Here is a 17347-nt window from a genome sequence, read left to right on the forward strand (position 1 = left end):
ATAAATCACGAATTTTCGAGAACGACATCAGAAAAATCGAGTACTGGCAAAAACCCATTCATAGATCTCAAAAATATCTAGAAGTAAAAAGAAAAAATCGACTTTTTCTCAAAATTGCTTAGTAAATGTGCCCCTATATGTTCTCGTGTTGGTAATGACTTCTTTCTACAGTTGATAGTTAAGTAGTTTCTAAAGAAACTGGTCCTAATGTGCTAAAAAAAGTTATTTTTTTAATATAAATACAGCTCATCAATAATAGAATAATAAATAATAATTTTTTGAAAACTCCTTATCTAGAATAATCTGTAGCTAGGAGCTATACGGTTAAGCAGGGAAACATCAAAAACAATGAGAGATGATTACATTCAGTGATAGAGAAGAACCAGTGCAACTGCTGCAACATTTCCATTGAACTCAATACAGTGTGCACATTCCCACTGAGAATAATTAAATCTTTTCCTGGTGAACACAGATCAGTTCACAGCAATCTATCATGGAGGAAAAAAGTGAGACACCAAATTAGCTGAGGAGCTCATGTCCTACAGCTTCATTGTACCGGTACATTTTCAGCAAAGACTGACTGCTAACATGAGATAATGGTGGGTTAGGGTATGTCTCCCTGGAGAATAGCTATCATGATACACAGTAATTATTTATACTGTATTTATTAAAGCTTGAAATATTTTTGTTTCTTTTCATTTGTTTCCATGACATTTTCAGTGTTTTTGCTATGTCAAAAAGTGTAATTTATGAAACTTAAAAACCAACTAGCACTAAAACAAAAGGTGATAATTCTCATGTAATCAGTGTTGCTTTTATGATACAAACTTTTGCTGAAGGAAGATATAAAAAATAGTAAAAAAAAAACTAGATACAAGTTCTGAAAAGGACAGAAGCAATGTCAGGTGCTGAATTTTTGTCATGCAGCAAATTTTTATGGCGAAACGTGGAAATTTTCCGTGAATCCATGCCTGTCGAAACATTGTGCTCATCATTAAAAGTAACCACTGTCAAAAGCCATTTTTTTTCACAAAACTGGTGAAAAATTTGCCATGCGACAAATAATTGTTGTAAAAAAAAACTGTCAACAAATGATGCGCTGAACAATTTTTTGATGCTCAACATTTTTGCCGTTTGCAAGTTTTCCGCCGTTTCACAAATCTTTTCAAAGATTCTCAAATTTTCGGCAAAGCGAAACGGAACAGATTAGCTCATCACTGTTTATAATAGTTCTCAGTTATTAGCAACATTGATTTTATTTATTTTATTTTTACAAAAACAAGCTAAGAAAACCTTATGTGGGGGGCATTTATTAACATACAGATTTTTGTGGTTTTACAGTTTTTTGAGACCAGGACTAAACCCATTTCCATGAATGTCAGTCATTTATCCAAAGATCCGAATTGAAAAAGCATGAACAAAAAAAGACCTGGGAAAATGGAAAAGCTGCAACTTTTTCGTACTGTCGTAGAAAAACCAGTGTTAAAAATATAAACAGAATACAGGTATGGGATTCGTTATCCGGAAACACGTTATCCAGAAGGCTCAGAATTGCAGAAAGCCTTTTTCCCAAAGACAGCATTTTAACCAAATAATTCAGATTTTTAAAAATGATTCCTTTTTCTCTGCAATAATAAAAAATTACATTGTATTTAGAGATGTAGCGAACCTCACAAAAAAAGTTCGCGAACCCGTTCGCGAACTTCCGCCAAAAAGTGCGAACTTTTGCGAACTTTGCGAACCCCATAGACTTCAATGGGAGGGCGAACTTTAAAAACTAGAAAAGCCATTTCTTGCCAGAAAACTGATTTTAAAGTTGTTTAAAGGGTGCCACGACCTGGGCAGTGGCATGCAGGAGGGGGATCAAGGGCAAAAAGTTCTCTGAAAAATACGTTGTTGACACAGCGTTGCGTTTTGTGCTGTAAAGGGCAGAAATGACACTACATTTCTAAACTTGTGTAATAAACTGCTTTAAAACGTCCGGCGTCTACATGCCAATCAAGTTGTGTAAAGGTTACGGCCGGTTCACACGCAAAGACAAAACGCTGCAGTAGTGGATACGGAATATATTATTGCTGGTGGAAAAACGTAGCTCAGGTGATTTTATTGCAATGCAATGTCACTACTATGTGTAACATGTTTGGTGCACTACTATGAATAACAGCAAACAGCACTGGACATGTTAAAGAACAGTAAGTTAAATTAAAAAAAAATTAATAATAAAAAAAAGTGATCTCTGGTTGGTGCTGGTGGTGAACTACTAGGAGCAGCACACCAGTCCCCCACAGCTAGACTAATAGCACTGGGCTCTATAAATTACAGTAGCAAAGTAAAAAAACACAAATAAAAAAAATGATGTGAATGTGTGGTTGATGCTTAGTGCACTACTATGAGCAGCACACCTGTCTCCAACACACACAGACGGAGCTGCAGTACACAATGAAAAGAAGAGTAACAGTAATCAGAAAATAAAAGCAGTCCTTACAAGGACTATTGGGTTACAGCAGATGAGATCAGCAGGACAGTTGCCCACAGCAGCTACATACAGAGCAGTAGAAAGTAGATTACTAGTCAGCAAAGCTACCTAAACTGTCCCTCAAACCCCTGCACAGCTCTCTCCCTATGCTAACTCATCAAGCACACACAGGCAGAATGTAAAATGGCTGCTGGGCTTCGGTTTAAATATGGAAGGGAGTGGTCCGGGGGTGGTCCAGGAGGGAGAGCTGCCTGATTGGCTGCTATGTATCTGCTGGCTCTGGGGTGAGAGGTCAAAATTTGGCTCCAGCTAAGGCGAACCCAAAATTGCGAACTTCGCTAAAAGTTCGCGAACTTGCGAACTTGCGAACACCCGATTTTCGTGCGAATTAGTTCTCCGGCGAACAGTTCGCTACATCCCTAATTGTATTTGATTCCAACTAAGATATAATGAAGCCTTATTGGATGCGTAACAGTCCTATTGGGTTTGATTAATGTTTTATTGTTTTTTCAGTAGACTAAAGGTATGGACATCCAAATTATCCAAATACCCTTGGTCCATTTTGGATTATGGGTCCTATACCTGTACCACCAAAACCATGAAGCAAAATCTGCCATCTGCCAATGACTTCTTCATGACCTCAACAGGTTTTTGATGGTGTATTTTTGCTTTCAGGTTTGTTGCAGTTTTGTTGCCTAATAAAATGTGGATAAGTCTTGCTTTTTTCCTGCAAGAAAATTGTATTTTGCTGTCAACAAAATAGTTAGTAAATGCCCTCCTTAGTCTGGCCACATATTTCTGTTCTCCTAGCCTTTCTGTCAGATAACATACAATAAGGGTCCTATTTATCAAACTGATAAAATGATTTATGCCATACAAATGATGTCAAATAAATGGGGTATGTATAAAGTTCTATATTTCTCCTTGAACGCATCCATTGGAAAGAACTGGTTGTGGAATTTATAAAGGTGTCTATTTTCTTTCACACCACCTGATCGGCCACTTTTTGTGCTGCTATTTACACCACCTCTGACCTTATGTAAGATATTAATATCAATGTGGAAAGATCCAGGCAGAAAATAAATTCCAGGAAGAGTCATGTAAAATCTAAACATGGGGAAAACCTTTTTTTTTTTATACATTTTTTCAAGTAGTCACTTTTTTTAATGCTGGATTATAATGGACTGCCAAAAATCAGTAGACAGCCTGCAAAATATGCTAGATATTATGAGGTGATCATATGATTTAGACAGTCATGTGCAATGTATTTGCCATTTTTTTTTACTCAGCTTGATAATAGATCCCCTAAGTCCATGTGGCTGAAATTCACAAAACTGGTCAGTAGGCTGGTACATGAGAATTACATTATTACAAGAAGGCAAAGGTCTTTTTTGGCCAATAAATGTGCCAACTTCAAGCCAACCAATAAACAAATACCAATATAGGAACTAAGAGTACAAGGTAACACCACATCTCAGCAATAAGATCAAGATCATATTTTTAGAACAACTCTTCTGGTGTCCTGGACTTGATTTATCTATTCCCTGTGGACTTGCCATGGTTTCATATCCTAGTGATACCACGTGTAAATGTTTGCATAAAACATATTCTATGCTGAAACATACGTACAGGCCAAATCACTTTCAAGGATTTATATTTTTTTTAGATTTCATTTTCTGATTTTCTCCTCAATACCCTGGAGATTTCTCCTTCCGAGCTTTTTTATTCCTAGATTTTGTGGGTTTGCATTTGTGAAGATTTTCACACTAAGCTCCAAAGTGATTCATCTCAAATTCAAATGCTCTGTTTGCTTTTCAAATGTAAATTGCCGATACAAGTTCTTTTCACTTTCAGCATTAGCCTTTGTGCCTGGTTGCCACATGCCATGCAGCCGCAGTTTGGGCTTTAGCTCACATTTCTCTCTTCTTATTACAACTGGTTTAATTAGGTTGACTCTACAAAAAAAGGAAGAAAGAAGGAAAAAAAGAAAAAATATATATAATATATAAACAGCAGTTTCTTTTTTAAGTCAGTCTGTGGTTTTATTTGAGCTGATGATTTGCTGTTTGTTCCAACAGAAATTTCAATTGTTGGGTAAAATATATAGTTCTACGTGTATATGAAATTATTATTTATACCAAATTTGTATAAGTCCTTCATTTCTATTCATAATATTTTACTGAAACACTGAATAAGATTCATCTCAGAGGCATGAATATACAAGGTGTTCAAAAGGTTCATTTGTGGCAATCAAGCCCAGAAGAACCATGCTACGAGAGAAGCCAAGGATAAAGACAGGATTTGTCAATAAATTGGGTACTTTGGCCAGCTGAGTGCAAAATGTACAGAAAAGACGTTAGACTTTGCCTGGAGAAATTTGTTGGTTACTCAGGTGAGTACAGTTTCTGTTGAGTGTGAGTGCGTTGGGCAGAAGCCAGATTGTAGGGGATCAAAAATGGATTGGTAAGTGAGATATTGGAACAGGCAGTTGTAAACAAGCCTTTCTAACAGTTTGGATGTAAGCAAAAGTAGGGAGACTGGATGATAGTTTGTGGGATAACTGGGATTAAGGGAAGGTTTTTTTGATAATGGGAGTGATTAGTGTTTGTTTGTATGGAGTTGGAAAAGTATTAGGAGAAAGTGAAATGGTGAATATTTAGGTTAGCGCAGAGCTGAATGCATCAGTAATATATAGCTAGTGAGAAGGTATGGGGTCCAGAGAGCAAGTTGTGAGGTTGGAGCAGACCCAAAGCTTTCTAACTTCCTCTACCGTTGCAGGGGGGAAAGAGTTCTCATCTTCCTTATGTTTCAAATGTACCCTAACCCTTTAGATAGTAAGCTCTTGTGAGTAGAGTCCTCTGATTCTATTTTTTACCCGGTAACCCTTGTTTACTAAACTATTGTAAATTCCCTTTCATTATAAATGAATGTAAAGTGCTGTGTAACTTGGTGGCGCTATATAAATAACTGGTGATGATGAAACATGAAACCTACAGACATACAGACATTAGCTACAACATAATACAGACTTTAAGAGCCATGTCCTTTTCTAGAGTAGCTAAACGGGTAACTAGCCACTAGAAAAGGACATGGCTCCGAGATCATTGGCTTTTTTGCTCAAGGTCTTGAGATTTGTTTGAAGACTTAGCACTGATCTCAATACTCAGATCTGGCTAAAAAGTTATCATCTTATATGCAAAGTACACTGTTTGGAACAAGCTGGAATAAAGATAACAGATAGGGATAAAGGCAATAGGCAGTTATTTTAAACCTTTTCCTTTTCTCCTTTTCCAAATGTTTTCATACAGTGAGTTTGCGGATACAGTAAGAGCTACCCGGTAATTGACACCGCTGAAACTTGAAACGGCATGTGTAGCGCGGGCTGATCTCTCACATCTGGGAAAGGCAGGCTTACTTCAACTTAAGCTGCTCAGATACCACTCAGTCTGCTTTTTATTTAAAATCAATCCGTGCATAATAAAAACAAGACATCCAAAAAGCTTTTCAATGTAATTTATAATATTCTTAATACCTTGTAGGCATTCGGAATAAAATCCTCCCACGGACGACCGCTGCTTTACCATAAGAATTTACTTCTTAGATGTAGAAGCCTCTAAATCCAGTGCAATATGCCAACCACAGTATAGAAACTAATACAAAAAGCTGTTGTACGTTAAATGCATTCGAAACATAGATTTTTTTGTGTTGTTTTTATTCTTTCGTAATCTTCTGTTTGTTGGTTTGTCGTTCATTGCAAGTCATTACTAAGCTTATTGGCTGATGTGTGTTCAATTTCCTGTAGTGTATGCAAACTAGAAGTATCAAATATATGCAATATCGTTGTAGAAAATATGCAAATCCCAATAACAAATAATAGGCATCTTAAAGCTTTAATCAATAAAGATATTGTGTACACACTTCTGAGTTTACTTAAAGGAGCAGGAAAGTCATTTTGGCATTTTACTGCCAATAGATTTGCCACATTAGTGCCACCTAGAACTCTATATTTGTTCTGCAGAAGGTTTTACCATACCTGAGTAGTGGGCCTAGAAGCTTTCTCCGTTTGTTTAAGACAGCAGCTGCCATTTTAGCTTAGTCTTCATAGCTTCCTGCTATTACACATTCCTAAGGGAGGGGGAGTGATTTAATGAATTCTTATGGGAGGAGGAGCAGGAGAGGGGAGAGAGGAGAGAGCTGCGCAGACTCTGGCCCCGGGAATGAAGGATTTTTCTGAGAGAGGAAGTCAGATACCCAAGAACATGTTTACAAAAAAGGAGACAATAAATCATGTGTTTCTTTTGATACAGGTTTCTGTGAGTGCTTATGGCTGTATTTACATAGACCTTTCTGATAAAGCTTACTTAGTTTTTACCTTTCCTTCTCCTTTAAAGGGAATTAAATACAATCTACTTTTTTTTTGACCGACAACAATTTACATGTTTATTTCCTCTATATACTATATTTAAATACAATTTATAACTGCCTTAGAATGTTTTTATCTAAACAGTTTTTGGGATCAATTGTTCAATATGATATTTCACTGTTGGGGTTGTTTTCTCTGGAAAAGAGGCGCTTGAGAGGGGACATGATTACTCTGTACAAGTACATTAGAGGGGATTATAGGCAGATGGGGGATGTTATTTTTTCCCATAAAAACAATCAATGCACCAGAGGCCCCCCCTATAGATTAGAGGAACGGAGCTTCCATTTGAAGCAGCGTAGGGGGTTCCTCACGGTGAGGGCAGTGAGGTTGGGGAATGCCCTTCCTAGTGATGTGGTAATGACAGACTCTGTTAATGCCTATAAGAGGGGCCTGGATGAGTTCTTGAACAATCAGAATATCCAAGGCTATTGTGATACTAATATCTACAGTTAGTACTAGTGGTTGTATTTATAGTTTATGTATGTGAGTGTATAGATTGTTGAGGGTTGAATTTGATGGACTCTGATCTTTTTTTAACCCTATGTAGCTATGTAACTGTATTCACTGGGATTTTAAAGCCCCATTCTAAACACCACACATTTTAAGATCTCAGGTCATAAGATTAGAACCCTAACCTAAACCCATGTACACCCTCTCGCCAGCTCCGCCATTTTTGCATTCTTTTCCACAGTACACTTTACTTCAAAAAATTAGAGTCATTTTTTTAAAAAGTCAGTCTTTGAAAAGTCATTCTGCATGTATACATATATGGTATGACTTTTCATTGCACCTGTAAAATGTCATTTTTGAGTCCTTTCATATCCTTTATTAATTTATCCTGCATGGGCAGTGAACATATGGCAGCTGGCAAACCGAAGGCTCTAATTTAAAAGGGAAATGTGCTTAGAACCAGTTTTGAAAAGTTCATTGGTATGAGCATATTGCATTACTGAAAGGGCAAATTAAAATAGCCAGAATTGAAGATAAACTATAGAATATCCCCAACGAGAAAAGTTTTAACTAGCCACCGGAATAAATGTCTTTTCTGTCAATATAAATTGAAGCTGATATACACGGTAGTAGAAATGGATGTGATTTACTCTTTTTTTTTTTTTTTACTTAGCTTGATAAGTTATTAATGCAATGGCTTCTGCTTTATATTTCTAGTTTAAACAGAGGCTATTCCTTCATAAACAAAATATTGCTGCATAGATCATATAGAAACATATGGATAAGTGATTTAAATAAATAAAGAGACATGCCTGGCCATCAAAAGTTGTTTTTCATCGTAGCCAATAAATTGTTTTATCCCAAGTAGGAGAGAAATAGGTAAATGGGTCAAATGATGCAGGCGAGGGAGCCCCTGTGGTTCTGTCCATTTTGAGATACATGCAACAGTGACAGCTATCTATAATTTAAAACACATTTGCAGCCAGTTACCAAGGGACTAACAGGTTTCTACTTTTGTTACATAAGCAACAGCATTACTCATTCTGCTTACAAAAAAAAGACATTTAGCACTAGTAGATATCATTTTTAAGTTGACAAAATGGGCTGTAGTTCATGAAAACGATGGGTCCTAAGCAGGTAATGAGCACTGTTTTTATTTTGGGGGGGGGGGGGGGGGGGAAATGGTCCTACTTCTGATGAACTTATTGAGTGGTAGGTAAAGCTTATTTCTATCCCTCCTATTGGAATTTATAAAATGTAGGTTAGAGCCAAGAACAGGAACATTAAGGGGCACATTTATCAAAGTAAGATTGATTCCGAATAAAAAAGAATTCGTTTTTTTTTCTAATTTATAGAACTGTGCATATTTTCTGCAATTTTTTCGTTAATTTGCACAACTTTTTGTACTTTGCGGCAAATTTTACGTGACAAAATCATATTTGTCGCAACGAAAGTACGAAAGTTTTGGATTCATTAAAGCTTCGATATCGTGACTTTCCTTGGGCCAGGTTGGAGCTGCAGAGTGCCATTGAGCCCTATGGGAGACTTTCCTTGGGCCGGGTTGGAGCTGCAGAGTGCCATTGAGCCCTATGGGAGACTTTCCTTGGGCCGGGTTGGAGCTGCAGAGTGCCATTGAGCCCTATGGGAGACTTTCCTTGGGCTGGGTTGGAGCTGCAGAGTGCCATTGAGCCCTATGGGAGACTTTCCTTGGGCCGGGTTGGAGCTGCCGAGTGCCATTGAGCCCTATGGGAGGCTTTCCTTGGGCCGGGTTGGAGCTGCAGAGTGCCATTGAGCCCTATGGGAGACTTTCCTTGGGCCAGGTTGGAGCTGCAGAGTGCCATTGAGCCCTATGGGAGACTTTCCTTGGGCCGGGTTGGAGCTGCAGAGTGCTATTGAGCCCTATGGGAGACTTTCCTTGGGCCGGGTTGGAGCTGCAGAGTGCCATTGAGCCCTATGGGAGACTTTCCTTGGGCCAGGTTGGAGCTGCAGAGTGCCATTGAGCCCTATAGGAGACTTTCCTTGGGCCGGGTTGGAGCTGCAGAGTGCCATTGAGCCTTATGGGAGACTTTCCTTGGGCCAGGTTGGAGCTGCAGAGTGCCATTGAGCCCTATGGGAGACTTTCCTTGGGCCAGGTTGGAGCTGCAGAGTGCCATTGAGCCCTATGGGAGACTTTCCTTGGGCCGGGTTGGAGCTGCAGAGTGCCATTGAGCCCTATGGGAGACTTTCCTTGGGCCGGGTTGGAGCTGCAGAGTGCCATTGAGCCCTATGGGAGACTTTCCTTGGGCCGGGTTGGAGCTGCAGAGTGCCATTGAGCCCTATGGGAGACTTTCCTTGGGCTGGGTTGGAGCTGCAGAGTGCCATTGAGCCCTATGGGAGACTTTCCTTGGGCCGGGTTGGAGCTGCAGAGTGCCATTGAGCCCTATGGGAGACTTTCCTTGGGCTGGGTTGGAGCTGCAGAGTGCCATTGAGCCTTATGGGAGACTTTCCTTGGGCCAGGTTGGAGCTGCAGAGTGCCATTGAGCCCTATGGGAGACTTTCCTTGGGCCAGGTTGGAGCTGCAGAGTGCCATTGAGCCCTATGGGAGACTTTCCTTGGGCCAGGTTGGAGCTGCAGAGTGCCATTGAGCCCTATGGGAGACTTTCCTTGGGCCAGGTTGGAGCTGCAGAGTGCCATTGAGCCCTATGGGAGACTTTCCTTGGGCCGGGTTGGAGCTGCAGAGTACCATTGAGCCCTATGGGAGACTTTCCTTGGGCTGGGTTGGAGCTGCAGAGTGCCATTGAGCCCTATGGGAGACTTTCCTTGGGCCGGGTTGGAGCTGCAGAGTGCCATTGAGCCCTATGGGAGACTTTCCTTGGGCCGGGTTGGAGCTGCAGAGTGCCATTGAGCCCTATGGGAGACTTTCCTTGGGCCGGGTTGGAGCTGCAGAGTGCCATTGAGCCCTATGGGAGACATTCCTTGGGCCGGGTTGGAGCTGCAGAGTGCCATTGAGCCCTATGGGAGGCTTTCCTTGGGCCGGGTTGGAGCTGCAGAGTGCCATTGAGCCCTATGGGAGACTTTCCTTGGGCCAGGTTGGAGCTGCAGAGTGCCATTGAGCCCTATGGGAGACTTTCCTTGGGCCAGGTTGGAGCTGCAGAGTGCCATTGAGCCCTATGGGAGACTTTCCTTGGGCTGGGTTGGAGCTGCAGAGTGCCATTGAGCCCTATGGGAGACTTTCCTTGGGCCAGGTTGGAGCTGCAGAGTGCCATTGAGCCCTATGGGAGACTTTCCTTGGGCCAGGTTGGAGCTGCAGAGTGCCATTGAGCCCTATGGGAGACTTTCCTTGGGCCAGGTTGGAGCTGCAGAGTGCCATTGAGCCCTATGGGAGACTTTCCTTGGGCCAGGTTGGAGCTGCAGAGTGCCATTGAGTCCTATGGGAGACTTTCCTTGGGCCGGGTTGGAGCTGCAGAGTGCCATTGAGCCCTATGGGAGACTTTCCTTGGGCCAGGTTGGAGCTGCAGAGTGCCATTGAGCCCTATGGGAGACTTCCCTTGGGCCAGGTTGGAGCTGCAGAGTGCCATTGAGCCCTATGGGAGACTTTCCTTTGGCCAGGTTGGAGCTGCAGAGTGCCATTGATTCCTATGGGAGACTTTCCTTGGGCCGGGTTGGAGCTGCAGAGTGCCATTGAGCCCTATGGGAGACTTTCCTTGGGCCGGGTTGGAGCTGCAGAGTGCCATTGAGCCCTATGGGAGACTTTCCTTGGGCCGGGTTGGAGCTGCAGAGTGCCATTGAGCCCTATGGGAGACTTTCCTTGGGCCGGGTTGGAGCTGCAGAGTGCCATTGAGCCCTATGGGAGACTTTCCTTGGGCCGGGTTGGAGCTGCAGAGTGCCATTGAGCCCTATGGGAGGCTTCCAAAATCATGCACAGAAGGATCAAAGTCAGAAAGGTTCTCCCGCCGTTTACTCCCTATTATTATTTCCATGGCTTATAGATATTTGAAAAGTATAGATAATTAAAAGGTACAAAATGCATTGTTAGGAAACTATACCTAATGGGACTATTAACCCATAGCAGCCAATCAGATATTTGTCAGCATTGTTTACATACACTACCCCCTTAGTTGCTTTACACTGATCTCCTGATCAGAAGGGAGGGACTGTATGTAAAATGAGTGCAATTCAAACAAAAGGAAATATCATGACTTTATTTTTTGTTTTGACAGTTGGATGTTTTTGAATGATACAAAAATCACATTGTTGGACCTATAAAGTAATTGAAATCTGCCAATCAGCCTTAAGGGGGTTATTTACCACCATTCAAATTAAGGTTTTTACCAATTGAGGTTTTTTATAATTGAGATGTTAAAATATTTTTGCACTCTGAAAACTGAAATTCAAATTCACAAAGTTTGCTGGAAAAAAAAACTTAAAAAACTCAAATAGAAAAAAATCTGACAGTTAAAAGCTGGAGAGTTTATGTAAAAGTCAATGGGTGTTGTACTATCAAAAAAAAATTTAATTCGAGTTTGCAAGATTAGTTCAAAATCTGGAAGACAAATGAATGGTAGAATGTTTTTTCATGTTTTTATACAATTACATTTTTTTTTCAAATGAGTAAATAAGCACACGGTTGAAATTTTTGAATTAGAAAAGGACTCTAAAACTAGAAAATGTCTGCTGTTTTGATTTCACTCAAATACTTCTCCAAGTTATAAAAATGCAGAATTGATTCCATACAATAATAAAACCAAAATGGTTGTCAAGAAATGATGCCACTCTGCACTATACATAATAAATAGCATTAATGTAGCTTATTAGCAAATTGCATTATGGGAAGATGTATCATACCACGTTATCTTTTACCAAGTGGAAACAATAAAGTGTTGAAAAATGAAAAACATATCACAGTGAGGTTACCAGAGCATGTGCGATATTGGGGACATGTCTAGAAAACCCTGCCAGACTGATTGCACTGATTGCATTAAATTTATATTTGGTTTGCAATCAGTGATGTCGAGAAACTTGTATTTATCTTGTGTCCCTCACATTTCAAATGATCTGGCAATCTTAACTTGCAAACTTACTGCACTTTTCTGCACTCCCCCAGAACCCTGCCAATCACGCCTAACCATGTCTACAATCTCATAACACTCAATAGTAAGAAACCCAAGTCCGGCTTGGGACTCCTCCAGTTACATGGGAGTAGGAGAAACAATAGGTGAGCTGAAAGCAGTTCTAATGGGTAGCGCTGGCTCCTTCTGAAAGCTCAGACTCAGGCACAATGCACTGAGATGGCGCCTACACACCAATATTACAGCTACAAATACATTTGTTGGTAGTGATGAGTGAATCTGTTCCATTTCGCTTCGCCGAAAAATTCGCGAATCTTTCAAAAGATCCGCGAAATGGCGAAAAATTTGCGAAACGGCGAAAATGTCGTGCAACAAAAAAAATTTGCCGCCCACGGCTATTATTTTGTCGCGTGGCTATTGTTTCGTCGCCCGCGGCTATTATTTCGTCGCGCGGCTATTGTTTTGTTGCCCGCGGCTATTATTTGTCATCTGCGGCTATTATTTTGTCGCACGGCTATTGTTTCTGCGCCCGTGGCTATTATTTTGTCGCACGGCTATTGTTTCGTCGCCCGCGGCTATTGTTTTGTCGCGCGGCTATTGTTTTGTCGCACGGCTATTATTTTGTCGCCCGCAACTATTCTTTTTTGACGCTGGCGACAATTGTTGGACGTGCTGCGAATTTTTCCGAGGCGAAATTTTTCATTCGTTTCGAGAAACAATCCGCCAATGGCGAAACGCGGAAATTCGCCGCGAATCCATGCCTGGCGAAACTTTTCGCCCATCACTATTTGTTGGTTTAAGAAGAAAATTCAAAATGGTTTAGTAAATTATTTACTATATAAACAGTGTAATTTAGAAATAAAAACTTCACCATAAAAATCATCCCTTTAAGAGCTGAATATGCAGGTAGAAACAAAATATTCTACCCCTAACTAACCATTCAACATTAACTTTTTGCCATGGTCAAACGCGTCCAATAAAATTTTTCCATCATGTCCAATTGGCAATATCTGTTTCCTCGTCTCCCACCATACACAAACTGAAAATCACACCAAACCTCGTTCTGTACTATAATATTGGTGAGTGTATGGCCACCTTTAGAAAAAGGCCTCTTACCATGCACAAGAGAAGTGTGCTTCAGAACATGATTTTTAACTTTAAAGGAGAAGCAAAGGTAAAAACTAAGTAAGCTTTCAGAAATGTCTATGTAAATACAGCCATAAGCCATCACAGAAACGCTGCACTGAGTCCTCTGTCAAAAGAAATACAGGATTTCTTGTCTCCTTTTTTTAAATATTTTCTTAGGGTATCTGACCTCTCTCAGTAAAATCCTTCATTCCCAGGGCCAGAGTCTATGCAGCTCTCTCCTCTCTCCCTTCTCCTGCTCCTCCCTCCCTTCATAAAACTCACCCCCCCTCCCTTAGGAATATGTAATCTGAGCTACCAGCTTCTACAGCTGCAAGCAGGAAGCTAGGAAGACCAAGCTAAAATGGCAGCTGCACTCTTAAACAAATGGAGGGAGCTTCTAGGGTTCTTTACTCAGGTATGGTAAAGCTTTCTGCAGAATAAATAGTGTTCTAGGTGGCACTAATGTGGCAAATCTATTGGCAATAAAATGCCAAAATAACTTTCCTTCTTTAACTAAATCTACCCAGTTTAGTAAATGCATTATTCCTGGCAGAAGCCCAATAATATCAAGCATATCTGAAAAAAAATGATGTAATATCAATATACTGAAATAACAGTTGGCAGTTAAAAAAAATATTTCAAGCACACTAGAATGTGACATAGTTAACACATCTCATTGTTGGTGCCACATTTTATTAGTTGTCTGTATAATGTGGAAGGTTCTAGAAAGGGACTTTATATCTGGTACTGTCAACCTTTATGTTTTACATTCAAATGGCATATGCTATAAAAAAAATTGTCCTTGGAGAGCCATCAAGGATTTTCAACTCCAATCAAGTGGAGGCTAGTATGGGATTTTGGGACTTTAGCCCTAAAGGCAAGAGTTTCAGTCCAGGTGAATTAATGAAAATAGCTTGCTATCTTATACATGTCTAATTGGCTCACTAGCGCCCAGGCACAAAAGTAAGTAGAACATTGATGTGTCAAAGGTTCTCTGAAGTCTGATGTGAAAACCACAGGCATCCATAGTTTTTAGTAGTTTTTCTCAAAGACAGTCCATGGCCTTTTTTCCCCCCCTAAGAAATCCATCATTGTAAAATATATTCTAAAATACATTACATGATTAAATAATACGCTGCTCCCAGCCATAATGGGGAATGCCACACACCTATTAATTAAAAAAAATGCTGACACCTACGAGTAGTTCTTTGAAAGTTAAGTGCAGTCGATTCAGATAATTACTCATGTGAATATTGGGTTGTAAAAGACAAATACAGGCACGTCTGTTTTTATATGATCTACAATTACAGTAAATCATACAAACCAGAATACTGGATAGATAAAACTGCTGCTTGGTTGTTACTGCCCTCTCCTGTGCTCTAAAGCAGAGTGTGAATGTTATGTGTAGGACAGTATGTATTTTTCATGGTACTCCTTATAGTACATTGCCAGTGTCACAGCTGCATAAAACATGGAAGACGACATGTCAGTGGCATACATTATTGTGCATTAGTTTTATATTACTGCAACAGCCCCTGCAAGTTCTGATATAGAAGCACATTTTAAAAGTTATGGCAATTAACCTTATATACTATTTTTTATGTTGGTCCTAAAAATGGTAACATCATCAGCAGTGAGTTGTGTCCTAACTAACAATAGTCAGTAATTATTTATAAAGTTTTCTTTGTACAAGTACTGTATGGGACCGAGTATCCAGAATGCCTGGGATAAGGGATCTTTCCGTAATTTGGATCTCCATAACTAAAGGTCTGCTAAAAATCATTTAAATATTGAATAAACCCAATAGGATTGTTTTGCCTCCAATAAGGATTAATTATATCTTAGTTGGGATCAAGTACAGGTACTGTTTTATTATTACAGAGAAAAGGGAATCATTTAACCATTAAATAAACCCAATAGGGCTGTTCTGCCCCCAATAAGGGGTAATTATATCTTAGTTGGGATCAAGTACAGGTACTGTTTTATTATTACAGAGAAAAGGGAATCATTTAACCATTAAATAAACCCAATAGGGCTGTTCTGCCCCCAATAAGGGGTAATTATATCTTAGTTGGGATCAAGTACAGGTACTGTTTTATTATTACAGAGAAAAGGGAATCATTTAACCATGAAATAAACCCAATAGGGCTGTTCTGCCCCCAATAAGGGGTAATTATATCTTAGTTGGGATCAAGTACAGGTACTGTTTTATTATTACAGAGAAAAGGGAATCCTTTAACCATGAAATAAACCCAATAGGGCTGTTCTGCCCCCAATAAGGGGTAATTATATCTTAGTTGGGATCAAGTACAGGTACTGTTTTATTATTACAGAGAAAAGGGAATCATTTAACCATTAAATAAACCCAATAGGGCTGTTCTGCCCCCAATAAGGGGTAATTATATCTTAGTTGGGATCAAGTACAGGTACTGTTTTATTATTACAGAGAAAAGGGAATCATTTAACCATGAAATAAACCCAATAGGGCTGTTCTGCCCCCAATAAGGGGTAATTATATCTTAGTTGGGATCAAGTACAGGTACTGTTTTATTATTACAGGGAAAAAGGAAATAATTTTTAAAAATTAGAATTATTTACTTATAATGGAGTCTATGGGAGATGGCCTTTCCGTAATTTGGAACTTTCTGGATAAGGGGTTTCCGGATAACGGATCTCATACCTGTATCTCTGTTGGTTTTAATAGAAAATAAAAGTCTAAAGAAACAGTACTAATATCCTTCCAGAGGGACTCTGTTAAGTTGAAAAGCTACTGTTTCATCCTAGGAGATTGAGTTGTTATTTGATGTTCTATGTTATCCTACTTTATAAGGGGAACTATTCATCATCCATGATTTTATGGCTATATAGTCATCTAATTGTACAACAAAAAAATCCATTAAAAAGAATCCGTTATGGATATCACCCAGATGCACATTCTCAATCCTTCCGTAATTACTTTTTTAACTGAGTTTCAGTGTCGAACTGACCCACCAGGATACCACGAAAACTCCCGGTGGGCCCTCCTGCTCCTGACCATTTGGCCTGCTTAATTGTTATTTTCTAATTCTGAATGAAAACAAAGAAGATAAATGGATGGAAGAATATATGTTAGCATGTAAATAAAAGAGACTAGGAGAGGTTGGGTGAAGAAAGGAGGGAAAAATGGTTTGGAGAGTGGGCCTCTGCTGAGTTCTGGCACAACTCTACAATAGAACTAAAATCTGAAGATTCATAAAATTAAGAGCTCCCTGGCATTTAGAGTGTGACATATTGGACCATTAGAAATTCACATATATGTTTGGCAAACTGGCGCCCTTGGCTTGTAAAAAAAGCTTACCAATGTAAATGGGAAAATCCAGGTGCTCCAACCCCAAACCCCCAGCCTCAGGGAGTGGACAAACCGTTAAACATCAAAACAAGAAAAAGCTGGGGAAGGGCACTCGGGTGATCCAAAAACAGGCCATTCCAATAGTTAAAAAGAGAAAAACGTTATTATATACTCATCCCAAAATAGCCTTGTTTTGATATTGGACCATTAGATCATTAGAGTCCCAGTCTAAAAACCTGACAATGTGCATCTGTGAACTTGTTAACAATACATTCGTTAGTACGGTTAGGTGGCAGCTTCTCTCAACCGAGCAATAGAGTTGGTCTTTGTCTCAATTTGCGATGACCAATTTTCTTGCGTTATTTCCCACTGCGTGCGTTATTTCCTGCTGCGCGCAATATATTTTGCCGCTTGCTATATTAGCACCCGATTTTACGCATGTAACCATTACTTTCGGAAAACTGCTGTTCTGAAAATGATCATTTCCCTGGAAA

The sequence above is a fragment of the Xenopus tropicalis genome, chromosome 5, assembly GCF_000004195.4.
Source record: "Xenopus tropicalis strain Nigerian chromosome 5, UCB_Xtro_10.0, whole genome shotgun sequence".
NCBI classification, from domain to species: Eukaryota; Metazoa; Chordata; class Amphibia; order Anura; family Pipidae; genus Xenopus; species Xenopus tropicalis.